Source organism: Protopterus annectens, chromosome 7.part1 (genome assembly GCF_019279795.1).
Source record: "Protopterus annectens isolate FY-2018-M chromosome 7.part1, PAN1.0, whole genome shotgun sequence".
Classification (NCBI taxonomy): Eukaryota; Metazoa; Chordata; order Ceratodontiformes; family Protopteridae; genus Protopterus; species Protopterus annectens.
Genome location: NC_056740.1, coordinates 257,093,397 through 257,115,183, shown reverse-complemented (window position 1 = coordinate 257,115,183; position 21,787 = coordinate 257,093,397). Strand labels below are relative to the sequence as shown.

Here is a 21,787-nt window from a genome sequence, read left to right as displayed (position 1 = left end):
CCAGACTGTCTCACAGCCAGCCTGAATGTAGTCCATGCATCCATCGGACTGTTTGCTGTTTGGTCATTGATACCTTTGCTTCGATCATTTACTCATATAAGTGCCCCATTAGGCTATTTTGTTGAAAGCTGTTAGATGTCAGCTAGGATGGGTAAGTACAGCAGGCAGATTCCATACAAGGACTTGTATACCATGTGTCTTTGTCTAAGTCTTGGAACACAATCACAAGTCTTGCTCAGGTCTGTCAGTTGTTCATGCCCAAACCCTTGGGTGAAGGCTTTCCACTCTCAACATATTTCTAGAGACCCAGCATCTTAAAATGCTTGGCCCCAGTCCAAGATGGCTAACTCCACATCCTCAGACATTCCTTTGCCACTGAAAAAAAAAATAAAGCCCTTGAATGGATCCACGGTCCATTTCTGACTCCAGTGTACCCTCTCAGGTTCCAGAACCAGTGGTACATCATGCTTCTTCTCAGTTACCTGCTACTGAGACCCTGTCAGAGGCTGATATCGCTCCTGAGGCCTTGCAGACTGCTGATACATCTGAGGAACCACATTTCATCATTTTTGAGAGACTGCATGGCATCCCTCAAACTTTAGTTAGGGAAGAGATTACAGACTGTCAAGTAGAAATCAGACTGTTCCAAACCTCCGCATCTCATCCAAGTGGATGTCATGCCTAAAAAGAAAGAAAAAAAAAAAAAAAACAGAACACAAGGCATGTGACCTCTCCCTCAGCAGCTAGGGAAAAGGAGTGGATAGACTTCTCACTTGGGTTGTTTTCAGCTATTATGTCTTTGTAACCTCCCTTCTTTGGGCCTCTGCAGCCACAGGCTACTCTTCAAAAACCTACCCTGGTTTCCTCCTCTTCTGATGAAGAACCGGTTTAAGACTCTGACCTTTCTCTGGACTGTTCCACTCAGCTGCATTCTGCAGGACAAATCTGTTCTGACAAAGATAACTCCCTCTCACTGGATTCTCCTATGAAGGAAACTTCCTTTGGGGAGACTGTACAGAACATGATGAAACACTTTGAATGGCAGTCCACTCAGATCTATGATGTTCAGAAACAGTATTATGTCCTCTTGGAGATGGGTACCTCTGCCCCCTTCTCTGCTTCTTCCTGTCCATGAGGCTTTCTAGGATGCCTTTCAATCCACCTTTTCTGCACCTGATTCTCAACCGCCAGCTCCTGAGAGACCAGACAGGTTTTACAGTGTGCCTGATTACCTAAAATATTTATACAAGAATCCAGTGGAAGACCCCTCGGCAGTGTCTCTCTTTTCATATAATCCCTGTAATCTTCTGCCCAGTGCTAATGCCCTACTCTGCTACACCCTGCTTTAAGGCAGTTCACTACCAGACTCAAATGAAAAAGTACTTTATCTCTGTCCTGCATTCCTTAAACAATGTTATAGTGGACCCATCTACTGCAGAGTGTAAGCATCAAATACAGAGCTTACTATTGCAGGCCACTCAAATAGCCAGACACAGCATTAAGTACAGTTACAATGCTGTGGATGTTTTTTCTAGGGCAGCTGCCACTGCATTTGTTGATGTTCATCGTGCATACAGCTGCAGTCATAACAGATGGGTTCTCCTGCCGTCAGGCGGGTCCTCGGTCGGCCGAATTCCAAAGTCTAGGTCCGGCGTCGGTTGTCGTCGCTTCTTCCCTGACATCAGTGCGACAGGGGTATAAAAGAACCAGCCGACGCCATTTTCTTCAGTCTTTTTTGCCGCGTGGTGCCCAAAGCAGAAGCAGTTCGCAAGTGCCGGACGGCCAGCTCCTGAGATTACAAAAAATTTGGAACCGAAGTCTTCTTTAAAGCTAAGTACCCCGTTGGGGAAACTTTTTCTTGCCTCAGACCGATGTCAGACAAAGTTAATAATTGTATTTCTTGTGGGAAGCAAATACCGCATAAGGATTTCCATTCCCTCTGTATACCTTGTTTAGGCCCAGACCACGACGTCTCGGTCTGTCATTTTTGTGCTACATTCAACAAACGCACTATTAAGCGTCGGGCGGAGTTCGCCTAGCATTATTTTGGGAAAGCATTTAACTATACTATGTCGACGGATACTCCGACTCCGGTTTTGTCTAAAAAACGCAAAGACAAGGACCGGCACTCGAGGTCCATGGCCTCTACCAACACCACGCCAAAGCCGACTACACGTGGTCCGGTTCTCAGCAAGGTGCCTACGCAGCCCCTGATTACCGACGACACATCTTTGGCGGTGTCTCCTGTACCCGAGGTCGTTGTCTTCAGACCTTCCTCTTCTTTCTCCATCAAGGCTTTCACCAAGTCTAAAGCTACCATGCACCCTAAGAGACCAGCTACACAGGGCCCATCTCCAGGCCCCATGCCTAAGAAACAGATGCTTAAAATGGCTGAGGATTTAATTACTCTAATCAGAGGTTCTCAGCCACCTCCGGACAAAAGACCCAGAGTGGAGGAAGATTCCCCCTCCTCTGATCAGGGCTCCATTATTTCAGAGCACTCTGATTATCAGGAACAGTTTTACTCTCCTTTTGAAGACTCTGATGCAGAGGAAATCTATTCCTTCTGTATCCCCCCCTGAGGATTACTCATTTGGTGAAACTCTGCATACCTTAAGGGAACACTTCCACTGGGAAGGCCAGGATTATTCAGATTCCAAGAAAAGGCTCAGGGAATTTCTTTTGTTTACCCCAGCACAGGCCTCTGGCTATACCTCCTGTCCTGGACATCCTAGATGATGTTTACTCGGAGGCCTGCCTTAACCCGGACTCTCTCCCTCCAGCTCCACTTAAGCCTGACAGGTACTACAGGGTTCCTGACTCACACCAATTTCTATACAAAAGCCATGCTACTGACCTAGAAACCATCTCACAGGGGCCCAAGGGAGTTAAGGCCTCCATTTCCAAAAACCCATTGCCTTCCGAGAGAGATTCCAGATCCTTAGAAAGGTGGGGAAAAAAGGTATATACCTCGGCTACCTTATCGATGAGGGCCTTAAACTGTCAGTTTCATATGCTAAAATACCAACAGTTTCTTTTATCTCAATTGAAAAGTAAAATGTCACAACCTGAGCACCCAGACCTGAAGGAGTTGCAGGATTTGATGCATAGTGCAGAACAAGTGGGTAAACATACCTTACAATGTGGTTTTGATGCTCTAGAGGCCTCATGTAGAGCTGCTGTTGCAGGCTCAGTCATACGTAGGCATGCTTGGCTCAAGGAACAAGCCTTGCCTGATCATGTCAAAGCTAAATTACTAGACGCCCCTCTTCAAAAGGATGTACTATTTGGGGCAAATGCTGAGGAAGTATTACAGAAAATGGAGGAAAAGGCTAAATCAATGCAAACTGTGAAAGAATTTCTGCAGGTTCAACCCCCACGTTTTAGTAGAAATTGGCCTTCCAAAAACTGGTCCTTTCCTGCCACAGACAGACCCCAAAGAGGCAGATACAGGCGCCCGAGGGGCAGAGGACAAACACAAGGCTTGTACAAAGGCAGACAATGGCAAGCTCCTACACAAAGAGGAGGTGAGGACAACTCGCAATCTTTCAGAAAGCAAAACCAATGACTTTCCCCCTTTGCATGCCAACCAGGTCTCAATTGGCAGCACCCTTAGGAGGAAAGCTGGCACTATTCTCAAAAAATTGGCATATTGTCACAAAGGACAAATGGATCCTGAACATTATAAACAGAGGCTACAAATTCCATTTTCATACCCTTCCAAAAAGGCATGCCAAACCTGCCACACAATCAAAGGGCAGAGGCACAAAAACAAATTTCAGATCTTATAAACATGAAAGCTATTCAAGAGGTACCTACACACGAACAAGGTCAAGGTTTTTATTCCAGGCTATTTCTGGTGCCAAGGAAGGGCAAAGATTGGAGACCTATTTTGGATCTTTCCATCCTAAACACATTCCTACTGCACCAAAATTCAAGATGCTCACTCTACAGCAACTTCTTCCCATGCTGGGCAAGGAGTCTTGGCTGGTAACATTGGACCTCAAGGAGGCATACCTGCATGTCCCAATCAGACAAAATTGCAGAAGATACCTCAGATTTCTTGCAGGTTCAATACATTATCAATTCTCTGCATTGCCCTTTGGTTTATCTACTGCCCCCAGAGTATTCACGAAATGCCTGGCATCAGTAATTGCCTACTGCAGACTTCAAGGGATACAAATATACCCATTTGGACGACTGCCTGATCCAAGCGGACAGCAAGCACATTCTTCTGAAACATCTGGCTTATGTAATAATGTTATTAAACTCTCTAGGATACACAGTCAACAAAGAGAAATCAAGACTAATACCCTCTCGGAAGATAATTTTCCTGGGTGCCAATTTGGACATAAACACCCAGATGGCCTACCTTACGCCAGAGAAGCAGGGGCAACTAATTCAATATTTCAGAACACTGGCAAATTGCACCAGGCTTACTGCAAGGAAAATCCTGCAGGCTCTGAGATTCATGGCATCTTGCATCTTACTAATCCCATGTGCAAAGCTGCATATGAGAAAACTACAATGGTACCTAAAAAACATATGGTCTCAACACAGCCACAGTTTGGAAACAATGATACCACTAATTCCATGTCTGCAAAAGGAATTTCTGTGGTGGGCTCAAGCATGCCAAACAAACACAGGTCTTCCATTCAGCAAGCCTCAAGCAAATCAAGTCATCACAACAGACGCCTCGGACTACGCCTGGGGCGACATGACAGGCCAGTGCATTCAGGGCAAATGGACCCAAAAAGAAAAGCACCTTCACATCAATCAAAAAGAAATACTAGCAGTGATAAATGCTATTACAGCCTTCAAGGACCTTCTACAACCAGGTCAGCTATTGATAAGAACAGACAACACCACAGTTATGTGATACATAAACAAGCAGGGAGGAACACATTCGTATCCCCTATGCAGACTGGCCATGTCAGTTTGGGACATGGCCATGGACTTACAAATGGAGCTACAAGCACAGTACTTGCCAGGCAAGGAAAACACGCTGGCAGACAACCTAAGCAGGAATATGACAGATCCACATGAATGGAAGTTGCATCCAAAAGTTTTTACAGAAATAACCCAAGAATGGGGAAGGCCAGACATAGATCTCTTTGCCTCCCACAAAAATCATCAATTGACAAAATTCTGCTCAAGGATCTTCCATCCAAAGGCCTGGAGAGTGGACGCTCTCTCTTTCAGTTGGACATCAATGACAGTTTATGCCTTCCCACCTCTCCCTCTACTGCCCAAAGTCCTATTGAAGACCAGAGCAGACAAGACCAAAGATGATCCTCATTGCTCCGGACTGGCCAAGGCAACACTGGTACCCACTACTAAGGAGCCTGACGCATTCCCCACCATGGACCATGCCTCTAATGCCTCCTCTTCTGACTCGGCACAGCTTCAAAACTCTTCACAGTCAGCTGAAGACACTCAATCTAGCCGCATGGAAGATTCCTTAGCATCACAGTAGGCCCTGCTCTCCAAGGACGTGCAGGATGTCATTTTGGAGGTCAGAAGGCCATCAAACTAGAAAAGCTTACTCTGCAAAATGGAAACGTTTTTGTGTTTGGAATGAGAAAAAGGGCCAGTGCCCTGGAAAACTGAATTTACCTCACATACTACAATATTTGGCCGAACTGCTAAGCAGTGGACTTTCGTTCTCCTCCATCAAAATCCATGCCTCAGCCATTTCTGCAGAATACAACACTGATCCACCTTTATTCTCTCACCCTCTATTAAGACAGTTCCTCAGAGGGGCTAAGAATTTAAGACCTCCAAGAAAACAACCAATACCTGCTTGGGATCTTAATTTCATTCTGGAAAAACTGACTTTGCCCCTTTTGAACCAGCTGCCTCATCAGATTTACAATATTTGTCCTGGAAAACAGCTTTCCTTCTGGCTATCACTTCAGCTCGTAGAGTTTCAGAACTACAGGCTCTTATGGCTGTCCAGCCTTTCATCATCTTCCATCAGGACAGAGTTTCATTACATACCAACCCGTCCTTTATGCCTAAAGTGGTATCCAGGGTAGCTTTAAATCAGGCCATACATTTACCTACTTTTATCCTAATCCTCAAAACAAAGGGGAGAGATTACTGCATTCCTTGGACATCCACAGACAACTGCGTTATTATTTGGACAGAACAAAGCCTTTCAGAAAATCAGAACAGCTTTTGTGGCCTATGCGGTAGGAGCTCAAGGAAAGTCAATATCCAAACAGACAATCTCAAAATGGATAGCCCACTGCATACGCTTTTGCTATTCCTTTCATGGCAAAACTGTACCTACAGGCATTAGAACTCATTCCACCAGGGCCACAGCCACCTCTGCAGCCTTCCTCAGAGGAGTTCCTACCAAGGATATTTTAGAAGCAGCCACTTGGAGTTCTGTGCATACCTTCTCTAAGCACTACAACCTACCATTATACTCCAAGTCTAGAGCAGGCTTTGCCACTGCAGTCTTGCAGGGCATTTTGGCTCCTCCTAGCTCCACCTAGTGCCTACCACCCCTTCCTTAGCTTTGGGATTCTACCCATCTGTTATGACTGCAGCTGTATGCACGATGAACATAGTACAGTTTTGTACCTACCATAAATGTAGATGTTCGAGTGCTAATACAGCTGCAGTCCAGGTTTCCTCCCACCTTCCCCTCTAGGGGTATTCTTTTATGGTGTATTTGCTTGCAACTACTGTTTTTTGATTATATTGCATTGCATTATTACATTATTTTATGTATTGCCTTCCTTCTGGGGGCACCTGACATCTGGGGCAAGAAAGACTGAAGAAAATGGCGTCTGCTGGTTCTTTTATACCCCTGTCGCACTGACGTCAGGGAAGAAGCGACGACAACTGATGCCAGACCTAGACTTTGTAATTCGGCCGACCGAGGACCCGCCTGACGGCAGGAGAACCCATCTGTTATGACTGCAGCTGTATTAGCACTCGAACATCTACATTTATGGTAGGTACAAAACTGTACTTTTGCAAATATGCATGGCTTAGCAGTCAGCTTATCTCCTATTAAAAATGTTAGACTTTTCCTTGGACAAAGACTTGCTGTTTGATCCTCAGGCTGGCAGCCTGTTCAAAACTGTTCAAGACCAAGGTAAGACCATGAAATACTGCAGGCTGATTCTGCTCTCGTCTGTTCCTAGATACCATAGGAACTGCTTATCTAAATCTACCTCCTTTATTAGAAGGGCCCCTGGGACAGCTCAGAAACCAGGAAGACTCAAAAGGTACTCTGAAAAGCCCCATAGGAAACCTATAGAAGACTGACAGTGGAGACCCATCCTAGACCTGTTTCTCATAAACTCTTACCTGAAGGGTACCATCCTTCAGAATGCTTTCTTTTTACACTCTTCTGCCTTTCGTCGTCCTCCAAGCCTTGTGTCACTAGCTCTGAAGGACTTCTACTTAGACATACCCATTCATCTTTCTTGCGAGAAGATTTCTTAGGTTTTTCTCTGGCTCCTAACATTTTCAGTGTACTGCTCTGCCTTTTGGTCTTTCCACAGCTTTTTCACAAAGTGTCTAGCTGCAATAGTAGATTTCTGTCACAAACAAGAAATTCAGATTTTCCCCTACATGGACAACCTACTAACCCAGGCTCTTTCTTCAGAAGTTCTTCTTCAGCATCTAGACTTCACTCTCAAACTTGTGACCAATCTAGGTTTCACTGTAAACTACAACAAAATCTCACACGGTCCCTACACAGGCTATGGTTTTCCTAGACTACAGACCAGACACAAGGAAAATGTATGCCTTCCTCTTGCAAGAGAAAGTTCACAGTCCATTCTTTTTTTTCCAAAATCTCTCCTCTGCAACCCATTGCATAGGAAGGGAGATGCTAAGAACTGAGATAGTCACGGCAGCCGCTATCCTATACTCCCCCTGGCCAGACTTCACATGAGGAAAATTCAGTGGCACCTGAAATCGTTGTGGTTCCAGTACGGTAAGCCCTTTGACACACCCTGATTCCCCTCCTTCCTTGTCTCAAAAAGGAACTACTTTGGTGTAAGGGACAGATCATCCTCAACCCAGGGCTGACATTCTCAGCACCACCTCCTCCTCTTCAGCAGATTCACACAGATGCTTCGGATGAGGTGTGGGGGCATGGACAGGATCACACCGAATGCAGGGGAAATGGCAACCTTAGGTCCTGAAGGAACATACCATTCTAATTGCCCACCTCCGGAAACCCAGGCCACTCTTAGTGTAGACAGGCAACACCACTGTCATGTGGTACATATAAAGGGAGGCACCAGCTCTTACCAATTGTGCAGATCAGCACAGGATGCATGGAACTTGGTAACCCAAATGAGCATCACGATCACAGCCAACATACATCCCTTGTCATGACAGTCTGCTAACAGATTCTCTAAGCGAGAACCCCCGCGAATGGAATTTGAATAGAAAGGTTTACCAGGCAATCACCCTTCAGTGGGGCACTCCTTATAAAGACCACTCTGTGTCATGAACCAATCATCAGATCCCTCAGTTCTGCACCAGGGACCCTTGTCCCACAGCCTGGAGGACAGATGCCTTTTCCTTCCAGTGGACAGAGAAGTTCCTCTTTGCCTTTCCTCCTCTGCCTTTTCCAGAAATTCTTCTCAAGGCCCAAAAGGAAGTACCCAACCTTCCTTTTACTGGCACTGTTTTGGCCTAGACAACATTGGATGTTCTTCGTGTTTCACTGTTGCAGTCATCACATTTGGATTATCCTGCCAGGGGTAGCCCTCAGTCGGCCCAAATACCAGAGGCTTAGTATTTTTGCATTGGCTGCTGTCACTCCAGGACTGATGTTAGGTAGTCAGTGGTATAAAATCAAGCAGCCGACGCCATTACATCAGTCTTTCTTGCTGAGGAGCCCGAAGCAGAAGCAGTTTGCATGAGTGCCGGTTGGCCGCTACCTGAGTTTTCATTTCCGAATTGAAGTTGAAGTCTTCTAAAGCTAAGTACCCTGTTGGGTATCCTTTTTTCTTGCTCTAACCGATGTCAGAAAAAGTTAACAGTTGTCTCGCCTGTGGAAAGCAAATACCACACCGAGACTTCCATTCTTACTGCATCACCTGTTTAAGCCCAGACCACGACGTCCCCCGCTGTCACTTTTGTGCTTTGTTCAATGCCAGAACTATACGTCATTGGGCCCTTATTGTAGCTAGATATGTTTGCTCAGTCCTCGAATTCCAGTACGGCTTTGGTAAGCCTTCCGACTACCGATCTTTTGAAAAAACGTAAGGATAAAGACGGAGACAGATCGCACAGGTCCAAAACTGCCGACGATTCTTCCGTTAAGCTAGTTGTCAGTTCTCTGGTCCTCAGTGAGGTACTTTTGCAGCCCCTGATGCCCACTTCTGTGGATTCGGAGGCGGCTATCGAGACCCTTTTGGAGTCCGGTATGCCACAAGACTCTTCTTCGACTAATAATCCTGCGGATGTCTCTACCTTGGATGGGTCCGGAGCCACTGAGCATTCACTGGCTTCTGAGGAAGTACTTCACACTACCGATACTCGACACAGACCGACAACTTCTTTCGCGTCTTCACTTCTTTCTAAAACTACAGTTTCTAAGGCCCAGGGTACGAACCACTCCCAAAAAAATTCGACCCAAGCTCAGGCACCTAATTCCTTGCCTCAGTCTCAAATGCTTAAAATGGCGTAAGACCTTATGTTTATTAGGGGAAGCCAGACTACCCCTTCCAAAAGAAAGAGACTTGTCCCCAGTAGTTTTATCTGAACAGGAGTCCGGTGACTCTGATGCATCTGAATATGAAGATATGCAACCCCTCTCTGCTTATGAGGATTGTGATGCAGAGGAATCCATTCCTTCTGCTTCTCCACCCAAGTTTTTTTTAATTTGGGGAAACCCTACATACTTCAAGGGAGCATTTCCAATGGGAATGTCAGGACTACACTCTGTCAGAAAAGAGACTCGGGGAATTCTTAGATCTACCACAGCACAGACCTTTGGCCATTCCACCTGTCGTGGATGTTGTGGATGATGTTTTTATGGAATCCAGGCTGACACCCTTCCTACTGCTCCCAGGAAACCCGACAGGTACTACAGAGTCCCTGACTCTCACAAAGTTCTTTTCAAAAGTTCTACTGCTGACCCCCAGGCCATTTCTCAAGGACCTAAAGGAATCAAAGCAACTTCAGCTAAGAATCCCCATCCCCTCAGATAGGGATTCCCGAGCATTAGACAGATGGGGTAAAAAAGTATACACCTCTGCTGCTGTTGCTATTAGAGCATTAAACTATGAGTTCCACATGCTGAAATATCAGCAACATACCATGGAACTCCTCAAACAAAAAATATCTTTTCTTGCTTGTGCAGAAAATAAAGAATTACAAGAGTTAATGCATTCTGCAAATCAAGTAACCAAGCATACCTAACAATGTGGTTTTAATGCCCTAGAAGCATCTTGCAGGGCAGCAGTCACCGGTTCTGTTCTTAGAAGGCATGCTTGGCTAAAGGAACAGGCCTTGCCCAAACCATGTCAAATCCAAATTATTGGACACAGTTTTGAACAAAGACAAATTATTTGGCACCAAGTCCGAAGAGGTCATAAAAAAGATGAAAGAAAAAGCTAAGTCTATGCAGACAGTTAAAAGACTTGTTACAGGTCCAGCCACTGAGGTTCAATAGGCATTGCCCCTCCAAGCACTGGTCCTTTCCTGCCTACTCCAGGCCAGCTCAGCCCAGACCCTGGGGAAGCAGACCCCCAGACAACAGCCACAGGGAGTGCAGAGATCTAATCAATGGTGTTCCTTCTCTTCAAAAACAGGGAGTGCCAAGACACCCACTTATGGTAAGAACTCACAATGACTTTACACTTCCACCCCCTACCTCTGCCCCACCTGCTTGTGCCCCTAGGAGGAAAACTCTCCTTCCACACAAGCAACTGGGCCACGATTACCAACAACCGATGGTCCTCAACATAGTGTCCCAGGGATACAAATTTTATTTTCACACTCCACCAACCCCAAAAGGGTTCCCAGATCTTCCTCCAAATCAGTGGTCAGAGGCCAAAAAACAAGTCATTTCCCTGCTCTCCATGAGGGCAGTACAGCATGTTCCTGCAGAACAGATAGGCTAAGGTTTCTACTCCAGACTCTTCCTGGTACCCAGAAAAGAGGGCACATGGCACCCCATCCTCGATCCAGCTACTCTAAACACCTTTCTGGTGATACCAAATTTCAAAATGCTGACCCTCCAGCAGCTTTTATCAATGCTTTCCAAGGATGCTTGGTTAGCCACCCTACACCTAAAAGAGGCCTACCTGCACATCCCAGTCAGGGAATCATGCAGGAAATGCCTACATTTCAGGTCAGGATCTATGCACTTTCAGTTCTCTCCGCTTCCCTTTGGCTTATCCACTGCTCCCAGAGTTTTCACAAAATGTCTGGCTCCAGCCATTGCTTTTTGCAGACAAAGAAATATTCAAATGTACCCATACTTAGATGACTGCCTGATTTAGACAGACAGTCAGGAAAAGCTGCTACAGCACCTGACTTTTGTGCAGGACCTACTGACCTCCCTGGGGTATACTGTCAACGAAAAGAAATCAAAACTAGTCCCCACACAAAAAATTGTATTCCTGGGAGCAAGCCTGGACACAGCATCCCAGAAGGCATTCCTTACTCCAGACAAACAAGCCTACCTGACAGGCTACTTCTCTCAACTAGCCACCAGAACCCAGTTATCCACAAGGAAATTCCTGCAAGCTCTAGGGTTCATAGCCTCCTGCATTCTACTCACTCCATATGCTAGACTGCATATGAGGAAATTACAATGGTACCTAAAAAGCCTTTGGTGTCAGCACTTTCAAGACCTGGAAACCATCATACCAATGATACCTTGTCTAAGGAAAGATTTTCTTTGGTGGGCAGCAGCATGCAACAACAACAAGAGACTTCCCTTCTCACAACCCCATGCCGCCCAGACCCTCACCAGACATATCAGATTATGCTGGGGTGCACACCTGGATGGCAGGCGCATTCAGGGCCATTGGAGCCCAAATCAAATCTGCACATCAGCCAAAAAGAGATGCTAGCTGTTCAGCACACCCTGACAGCTTTCAGACCCCTACTCTCCCCAGGGCCTCTACTGATCAAAACAGACAACACCACAGTGATGTGGTATATCAGCAAGCAGGGAGGGGACTCACTTTTATCCTCTCTGCAGGCTCGCCATGACCCTTTGGCACACGGCCTCAGCCATGCAACTACACCTGCTAGCACAATTCTTGCCAGGCTCCCTAAACCTCTCTGGCAGACAACTTAAGCAGAAAGCTGCTAGACCCATATAAGTGGCAACTAGACCATAGAACCTTCACCCTTGTAACCCAGAAGTGGGGCACCCCGAAGGTGGACCTCTTTGCCTCCCACTCCAATCATCAGCTCAGCAAATTCTGCACCAGGGAATCTCACAGCAAGACCTGGAAAGTGGATGCTCCTATCTTTCCAGTGGGTAAGCCTCTCTGTCTATGCAACCCCCCCCCCCACCACTCATTTCAAGGGTACTTCTCAAAATAAGGGAGGAAAACCAATGGCAATCCTGATTGCCCCAGACTGGCCATGCCAGGACTGGTACCCACTGCTGCGCAGCCTGTCACCCCCTGCCACCATGGCACCTACCTCAGATCTCTCCACTCCTGACCCAGAGGAATGGAGAATTCATGCATCCCGAGTTGCAGACCCTCAATCTGGCAGCCTGGCTTATTCCCTGTCCTCTCCTCAAGCTGCCAGCTTAAGCAAACAAGTCCTAGATGTTATGCATGAGGCCAGATGACCCAGCAGTAGAAAATCCTATGCTGACAAGCGGAAAAGGTTTTGCACCTGGATCCAGGCTAAGGGAGCCAGAACAGCACAGCCCTCCCTACCTCTCATCCTGGATTACCTAGCAGACCTACTTCACAAGGGTCTATCCTTCTCTTCTATTAAAATTCATGCCTCTGCCATCTCTGCTCATTACAGCACAGAGCAACCTCTCCTCACACCCTCTCATCAAACGTTCCCTAAAAGGGTCTAAAAACTTAAGGCCACCCTGAAAAGCCCCTACCCCAGCTTGGGACCTTAACTTTGTGTTGGAAAAGCTCACCCTACCACCCCCCCCCCCTTTGAACCTGCAGCTTCAGCAGTGTTAAAATTCCTGTCTTGGAAGATAGCCTTGCTTCTGGCCATTACTTCAGCTAGAAGAGTATCAGAGCTACAAGCACTCATGGCTGTAGAACCCTTCATCATTTTCCATGCTGACCGGGTTTCCCTCAGGACTTAACCCATCCTCCATGCCTAAAGTGGTGTCCAGTGTGGCTCTCAACCAATCCATTCATTTGCCCACCTTTTTCCCTAACCCACAAAACAAGGGGGAAAGGATTCTGCACTCTCTAGATGTGCATAGACAGCTCAGATTCTATCTAGACCGGACTAAATCTTTTAGAAAAACTGATCAGTTGCTAGTCAGCTTCACAGCAGGAGCAGAGAGCAAGGCCATATCCAAACAAGCAATCTCTAAATGGATAGCACAGTGCATCCATTTATGCTACAAACAGCATGGGAAATTGCCCACAAAGGGGGTCAGGACACATTCCACCAGGGCAACCTCCACCTCTGCAGCTTTTCTCAGAGGGGTCCCCACCAGGGACATCCTGGAGGCTACAACATGGACATCTGTTAATACCTTCACCAAGCATTACCACCTGCCTATCTTCTCCAAATCCAGGGCAGGCTTTGCCACTGCAGTCTTGCAGGGCATCCTAGCCAGCCCCCAGTCTTCTTGACAGCCTCCACCCTTTTCTTCAGCTTTAGGAATCAACCCAAATGTGATGACTGCAACAGTGAAACACAAAGAACATAGTACAGTTGTGTACACTTACCATAAATGTAGATGTTCGAGTGTATTCACTGTTGCAGTCCTGGTTTCCCTCCCTCCATCCCCATTGTCTGTCTCTCTCTCTTCCTCCTCTCTCCTTACAGGGAATTTTTGGTATTTTCTTTCGACTGGTGGTGGTGATCTTCATGTTTCACTGTTGCAGTCATTACATTTGGGTTATCTGCTTGCAGGTAGCCCTCAGTCGGCCTGATTAACAGTGTATTGGGTCCTGCATCGGTTGCTGTCCCTTCTTCCATGACGTCAGGGGTATAGAACATGCAGCCAAAGCCATTACATCAGTCTTTCTTGCCATGCGGTGCCCGAAGCAGAAGTAGTTTGCAAGTGCCGGTCGGCCGACTCCTGAAATTTTTGTTTTCGAGTTTCAGAACCGAAGTCTTCAACTAAAGCTAAGTACCCCATGGGGGAAACTTTTTCTTGCTCCTTACGGATGTCAGTAAAAGTTAATAATTGCATTACTTGCGGAAAGCAAATACCTCATAAGGATTTTCATTCGTACTGTATTCCTTGCCTAGGCCCTGACCACGACGTACCTTGCTGTCTGTTTTTGTGCTTTATTTAATCAGCGCACTATCCGTCGTCGATATATTTTCGCCTCTAAATATTTCGGTTCTCGTTTTAATTATCCAGAAATGTCGTCGGTTGGCCTTCCGACTACCGGGATTCCGAAAAAACGCAAAGATAAAGACAGGCCACCGAGGTCCAAAACTGCCAACGACACTTCTCCTAAGCCAGTCGCCAGTTCGCCGGTACTCAGTGAGGCGCTTTCGCAGCCCCTTATACCCGCTACTTCTCATTCGCAGGCCCCTACTGAGACCCATTCAGAGTCAGCTTTGCCATGAGATGCTTCAGCTAAGGAACCTGTGGATGTCTTTACCTTGGATGGGTCAGGAGCCACTGTGCAGGCACCAGCTTCTGAGGGTGTATTCAGGCCTACGGACTTGCATATTAAACCGACGCCTCCTTCTTTATTTAGGCCTAAATCTCGATCCATGCTTAAAAAACCGACGCCCAGGCCACATGCTCAGGCCTCTATGCCTAAAAAACAAATGATAAGAATGGCTGAAGATCTTCTTCTTCTTCTTCTTTTGGCTTTTCCCGGTTAGGGGTCACCACAGCTGAAGACCTAATAACTCAAATCAGGGGTAGCCAAACACCCCCCCCCCCCTAAGAGGCCTAAGACTGAAGTTGATTATGAATCTTCTGATCAGGATTCTGTTTTTTCTGATTCTTCTGATGATCTGGATTTGCTCTTATCTACGTATGAAGATTCTGATGCAGAGGACTCAATTCCCTCTGCTTCCCCTCCTGAGGATTTTTCTTTTGGGGAAACCTTGGATACTCTAAGGAAGCATTTCCACTGGGAAAACCAGGATTTTTCTGATTCAAAAAAAAGAGGCTTAGGGATTTCTTTCTCCTACCTCAGCATAGGCCTTTAGCTATTCCTCCTGTACTAGACATTGTTGATGATGCTTTTTCGGAATCTAGTTTAGCCCCTGATTCCCTCCCTCCTGCTCCCAGAAAACCTGACAGATACTACAGGGTCCCAGAGTCCCACAAGTTCCTTTTTAAAAATCCTATTGCAGATCCAGAGACTATTTCACAGGGACCCAAGGGCATTAAGGCTTCTAATGCCAAAAATCGTACCACTTCTGATGGGGAGACTCCAGGACGCTGGATAGATGTAAGAAAGTTTACACTTCTGCAACCTTGGCCATTAGGGCTTTAAACTACCAGTTTCATATGTTAAAGTATCAACAACATGTTATTCAACTGCTTAAACAGAAAATTATGTTGATTCCTGACTGTGTGGAAAGTAAAGAATTACAGGATTTAATGCATTCTGCTGAACAAGTTGGAAAACATACTTTGCAATGTGGTTTTGATTCATTAGAGGCCTCTTGCAGGGCTGCTGTTACCGGGTCTGTGCTCAGAAGAGCAATCTTTGCCTGATCATGTTAAAGCTAAATTGTTGGATACTCCTTTAAATCAGGGCCGCCTGTTTGGCAACAAGGCTGAGGAAGTTCTTAAAAAGATGGACGATAAAGCTACATCTATGCAAACTGTTAATGATTTTTTACAAGTTCATCCTCCTAGATTTAGTAGGCACTGGCCCTCTAAGAATTGGTCCTTTCCAGCCCCTTCTGGGTCTTCTCAAGCCAAACCCAGACACACCAAATATCCCAGGTTTCAGTCCCAGGGGACGCACAGAACTAAGCAGTGGGGGGCCTCCACTTCCAAATCTGGGAATAATAAGACTTCCCCCTGTGGTAAACTGTTTCAATGACTTCCTTTTAAAATGTCCAAGCACTTATCAACTGACTGCCCCTTTGGGGGAAGGATTGCTCTTCATGCAAAGAATTGGGAACTCATTACCCAGGAAAAATGGGTTTTAAATAGTGTCCCAGGGATACAGATTTCACTTCCACACATTTCCAACACCAAGCGGGTGGCCGGACGTACCCCCAAATCAGTAGGCAGAGGCCCAAAAGCAAGTATTTTCTCTCTTAAGCATGGGGGCTATTCATCTGGTACCAGAAGATGAAAAGGGACAAGGTTTCTCCTCGAGACTTTTCCTGGTACCCAGAAAAGACAATTCATGGCATCCTATCCTGGACCTGTGTACTCTAAACACCTTTTTGGAGATTCCAAAATTCAAGATGCTGACTCTTCAGTTACTTCCTATGCTAGGCAAGGATGCCTGGTTGGCAACACTAGGTTTAAAAGAAGCATTCTTGCACATCCCAATCGGAATCTTGCAGAAGATACCTACGCTTCAAAGCAGGCTTACACCCACTATCAGATGTTCTTCATGTTTCACTGTTGTAGTCGTTACATTTGGGTAATCTGCTGGCAGGTTGCCCTCAGTCGGCCTGAATAACAAAGTCTTGGGTCCTGCATCGGTTGCTGTCTCATCTTCCATGACGTCAGGTTGTCAGGGGTATAAAACATGCAGCCGATGCCATTTTAATCCGTCATTCTTACCGCGCGGTGCCTGAAGCAAAAGCAGTTCGCAAGTGCCGATCGGCCAACTCCTGAAATTTTCGTTTTCGAATTTCAGAACCGAAGTCGTCAAACTAAAGCTAAGTACCCCGTTGGGGAAACTTTTTCTTGCTCCTTACCGATGTCAGTAAAAGTTAGTAATTGTATTATTTGTGGGAAGCAAATACCTCATAAGGATTTTCATTTGTACTGTATTCCTTGCCCTAGGCCCTGATAACAACGTGCCTTGCTGTCGGTTTTGTGCTTAATTTAACTAACGCACTATTAAGCGTCGGTATATTTTTGCTTCTGAATACTTGGTTCAAGATTTAACTATCCTGAAATGTCGTCTGTTAGCAATCCGACTACTGGAATTCACAAAAAATGCAAAGGAAAAGACAGAGACAGACCGTCGAGGTCCAAAACTGATGACGAAGCTTCTCCTAAGCCAGTCGCCGGTTCGCAGGTACTCAGTGAGGCGCTTTCACAGCCCCTGATGCCAGCTAGTTTTGAGTCGCAGGCCTCTACCGAGACTCATTCGGAGTCCGGTATGCTGCGAGTTTCTTCAAGTATTGAACCCGCGGATGTCTCTCCCTTGGATGGGTCCGGAGCTGCTGAGCAGGCACCGGCTTCTGAGGGTGTTTTCAGGCCTAAAGATTTGTATATATAAATCGACGCCATCATCAAAAATAAGGCCAAAACCAACTACTATGTCTAAAAAACTGACGCATGAGCCACGTGCTCAGGCCCCTATGCCTAATAAACAAATGATCAAAATGGCTGAGGATTTAATTATCTTGATCAGGGGTTCCCAACCCCCCCCCCCCCCTGCTAAGAGGGCAAGGCACTGATTATGAATCTTCAGATCAGGTTTCCATTTCTTCTGATCAGGAATTTTCTATCCCCCCTTATTAGGACTCTGATGCAGAGGAATCCATCCCTTCTCCTCCTGAGGATTTTTCTTTTGGAGAGACTTTGCATACCTTAAGGGAACATTTTCATTGGGAGAGTCAGGACTTTTCAGAATCCAAAAAGAGGCTTAGGGATTTTCTTCTTCTTTCTCAGCATAGGCCTTTGGCTATACCTCCTGTTTTAGGCATTGTTGATGATGTTTTCTCAGATTCCAGCATGGCTCCTGATTCCCTGCCTCCAACTCCTAGTAAGCCAGACAGATATTACAGGGTTCCTGACTCCCACAAATTTATTTTCAAAAATCCTAGTGCTGACCCTGAAACTATTTCTCAGGGTCCCAAGGGTGTTAAGGCTTCTAGAGCCAAAAATCCTACCCCTTCTGATAGAGACTCCAGGGCGCTGGATAGATGGGGCAAGAAGGTTTTATACGTCTGCATCCCTGGCAAGCAGGGCTTTAAACTGTCAATTTCATATGCTTAAATATCAGCAGCATGTCATGGGCTTACTGAAACAGAAAATTATGTTGATTTCTGATTGTGTGGAAAATAGAGTTACAGGATTTATTGCATTCAGCTGAACAAGTTGGAAAGCATACTTTGCAATGTGGTTTTGATTCCGTGGAGGCCTCTTGCAGGGCCGCCGTAACTGGATCTGTGATAAGAAGGCATGCTTGGCTTAAGGAGCAAAATCTGCCTGATCATGTTAAAGCTAAATTGTTGGATGCTCCTTTACAGCAGGACAGTCTGTTTGGTAATAAGGCAGAAGAGGTTTTAAAAAAGATGGAAGACAAAGCTAAATCTATGCAAACTGTAAAAGATTTCTTGCAAGTGCAGCCACCCAGGTTCAGTAGGTACTGGCCTACTAAGAATTGGTCCTTTCCAGTGCCCAACAGAGCCGCTCAGGTCAAACCCAGACACTCCAAAGGCTCCAGGTTTCATTCACAAGGATCTTGCAGGACAAAACAATGGGTGCCTCCACCTCCAAATCAGGAAGTAGCAAAGCACCACCCTATGGTAAACAGTCTCAATGACTTTCCTCTGCCATTTCCAAGTACTTATCTTTTGGCAGTCCCTTTGGGGAAAAACTAGCACTTCATGCTCAAATTTGGCATCTAATTACCCAGGACAAGTGGGTCTTAAATATAGTATCCCAGGGGTACAGATTTCATTTCCACATATTGCCAATTCCAAACGGATGGCCAGATCTGCCCCTAAATCAGTGGGCAGAGGCCCAGAAATAAGTCATGTCCCTCATGGATATGGGGGCTATTCAGCCAGTACCAGAAAAGGAAAAAGGACAATGTTTTTATTCAAGACTTTTCCTGGTACCCAGAAAAGACAAATCATGGTGTCCAATTCTGGACTTATCCATTCTAAATACTTTCCTGGACATTCCAAAATTCAAGATGTTGACTCTGCAACAGCTACTGCCTATGCTAGGCAAGAATGCCTGGTTGGTAACTCTAGACTTAAGAGGCTTACCTGCATATCCTTATCAGGAATCATGCAGAAGATACCTCTGCTTCAAAGCAGGCTATTTGCATTACTAGTTCTCTGCACTGCCCTTTGGCGTGTCTGCTGCATCCAGGGTCTTCACAAAGTGCTTGGCACCAATAATTGCATTTTGCAGACAAAGAAACAAATTTATCCATATCTGGACGATTGTCTAATTCAGGCAGAGGATGAGGACACTCTTCTACAACATCTGGCGTTTGTAAAAAGGCTTCTAACATGCCTAGGGTACACCATAAATGAAAAGAAATCACAACTGGTACCCTCTCAAATAATTACATTCCTGGGTGCAAGCTTGAATACAACTGCCCAGATGGCTTACCTCATGCCAGACGAACAAATTCAGTTGATAACATACTTCAAACAAGTGACAACAAAAACCCAGCTATCTGCAAGACAAATTCTGCAGGCTTTGGGGCTCATGGCATCCTGCATTCTACTAATTCTATATGCAAGACTGCATATGAGGAAACTTCAATGGTACCTAAAAAGCGTATGGAGTCAACATTGTCACAGCCTGGAAACAATGATTCCTCTCATTCCTTTCCTGCAACAGGAGTTCCTTTGGTGGGTAGAGGCATGTCGCCAAAACAAGGGACTGTCATTCATTCTACCCCCTGCCACCCAAACCCTGACTTCAGACGCATCAGACTATGCTTGGGGGGCCCATCTGGCAGGGAGATGCATTCAGGGCGAATTGAGTCTAAATTAAATGCACCTACATAATAACCAGAAAAAAATGCTAGCTGTACAGAATGGTCTGACACCCTTCAAGGACTTCCTTCATCCAGGGCAACTACTGATAGACGGACAACACCACAGTTATGTGGTACATAAGCAAGGGGGTACCCACTCCTACTCCCTTTGCAGACTAGCCGTGGCCTTGTGGAACACAGCATTGACTTACCAAATACATCTTCAAGCTCAATTCCTGCCAGGAAAGCAAAATACTCTGGCAGACGACCTAAGCAGAAATCTTATGGACCCACACGAATGGAAACTGGATCCACAAATCTTCAGCATGTTGACATGAAAATGGGGGAGCCCAGACATAGATCTATTTGCCTCTCCCCAGAACTACCAGTTGGACAAATTCTGCACAAGAACTCCTCACAAAAAAGCTTGGAAAGTGGATGCGCTGTCCTTCAGCTGGAAAAAAACTACCTATCAGTCTATGCCTTTCCCCCTCTGCCTCTGCTCTCCAAGGTTTTACTAAAAGTCAGACAGGAAAAACCAAAAATGATTCTGATTGCTCCGGACTGGCCTCTCCAACACTGGTACCCGCTTCTAAGGAATATGTCACGCCTTCCTCTGTGGTACTTGCTTCAGACACCTCATCTATTGTCTCAGCAGAACTATCAAATTTGCACACTCAGCTCCAAACTCTGAATCTTGCAGCATGGCTTATCGACTAATTTCACCAATCACATCTCTCAGTAAACCTGTGATGGATGTCATTTTTGAGGCTAGAAGGCCTAGTACTAAAAAATCTTATGCTGATAAATGGAAGAGATTCTGTGCTTGGAACCAAGAACAAGGAATAAACACAGCAATGCCCAATATTCCTCAGATTTTGTAATACTTAACTGAGATGCTTCACAGGGGCCTATCTTTTTCTTCTATAAAAATCCATGCCTCTGCCATCTCGGCTCATTACAACACAGAGCCTCCTCTCTTTTCTCATCCCCTGCTAAAGCAGTACCTCAGATGGGCCAAAAATTTAAGACCTCCCAGGAGAGCACCGACTCCTGCATGGGACCTCAATTTTGTGCTGGAAAAACTCACCCTATCTCCTTTTGAACCAGTTGCTACTTTTTTGTTGTGTCTTTCGGCTTATCCCGGATAGGGGTCGCCACAGCAGAACTCCGGTCCACTAATGTTTGGTAGTGGATTTTTACGTGCCGAGTTACCAGCCCTGATGCACAACCTTCAACGAAGGCACGCTCATTCACGCATGCCTCCACACAGAAGACGCTCTAGCTGAGAATCGAACGGGACAACGTCTTGCTGTGAGGCGACAACGCTACCACAGCACCACTACTGCTGGCTGAACCAGCTGCTACTGCATACATAAAATTTCTTTCTTGGAAGACGGTCTTTCTTTTAGCAGTCACTTCAGCTAGAAGGATTTCAGAACTACAGGCTCTCATGGCAGTGGAGCCTTTCATTATCTTTTACCCGGACAGGGTGGCCCTCAGGACCAATCCTTCTTTTATGCCTAAGGTGGTATCCAGTGTGAATCTTAACCAGACCATTCACCTGCCAACTATTTTCCCAAATCCGCAGAACAAGGGGGAGCGGATTCTGCATTCATTGGATGTACACAGACAACTAAGATTCTACTTAAACAGGACAAAATCTCTAAGAAAGTCTGAGCAACTACTGGTGGCATTTGCTGCAGGAACAGAGGGGAAGGCTATATCAAAGCAGACTATTTCAAAATGGATAAGCCATTGTATTTGTTTCTGCTACATGCACCGTG

The 21,787-nt window shown here is 45.9% G+C and overlaps 1 protein-coding gene across 2 annotated transcripts in view; it reads left to right on the top strand.

Moving 5' to 3' along the window:
• The window catches only part of MTMR10 (myotubularin related protein 10), a 1,193,387-nt gene that overhangs the window by 448,820 nt on the left and 722,780 nt on the right, over positions 1 to 21,787 (top strand). The gene's annotated exons all lie outside the window — the stretch shown is intronic.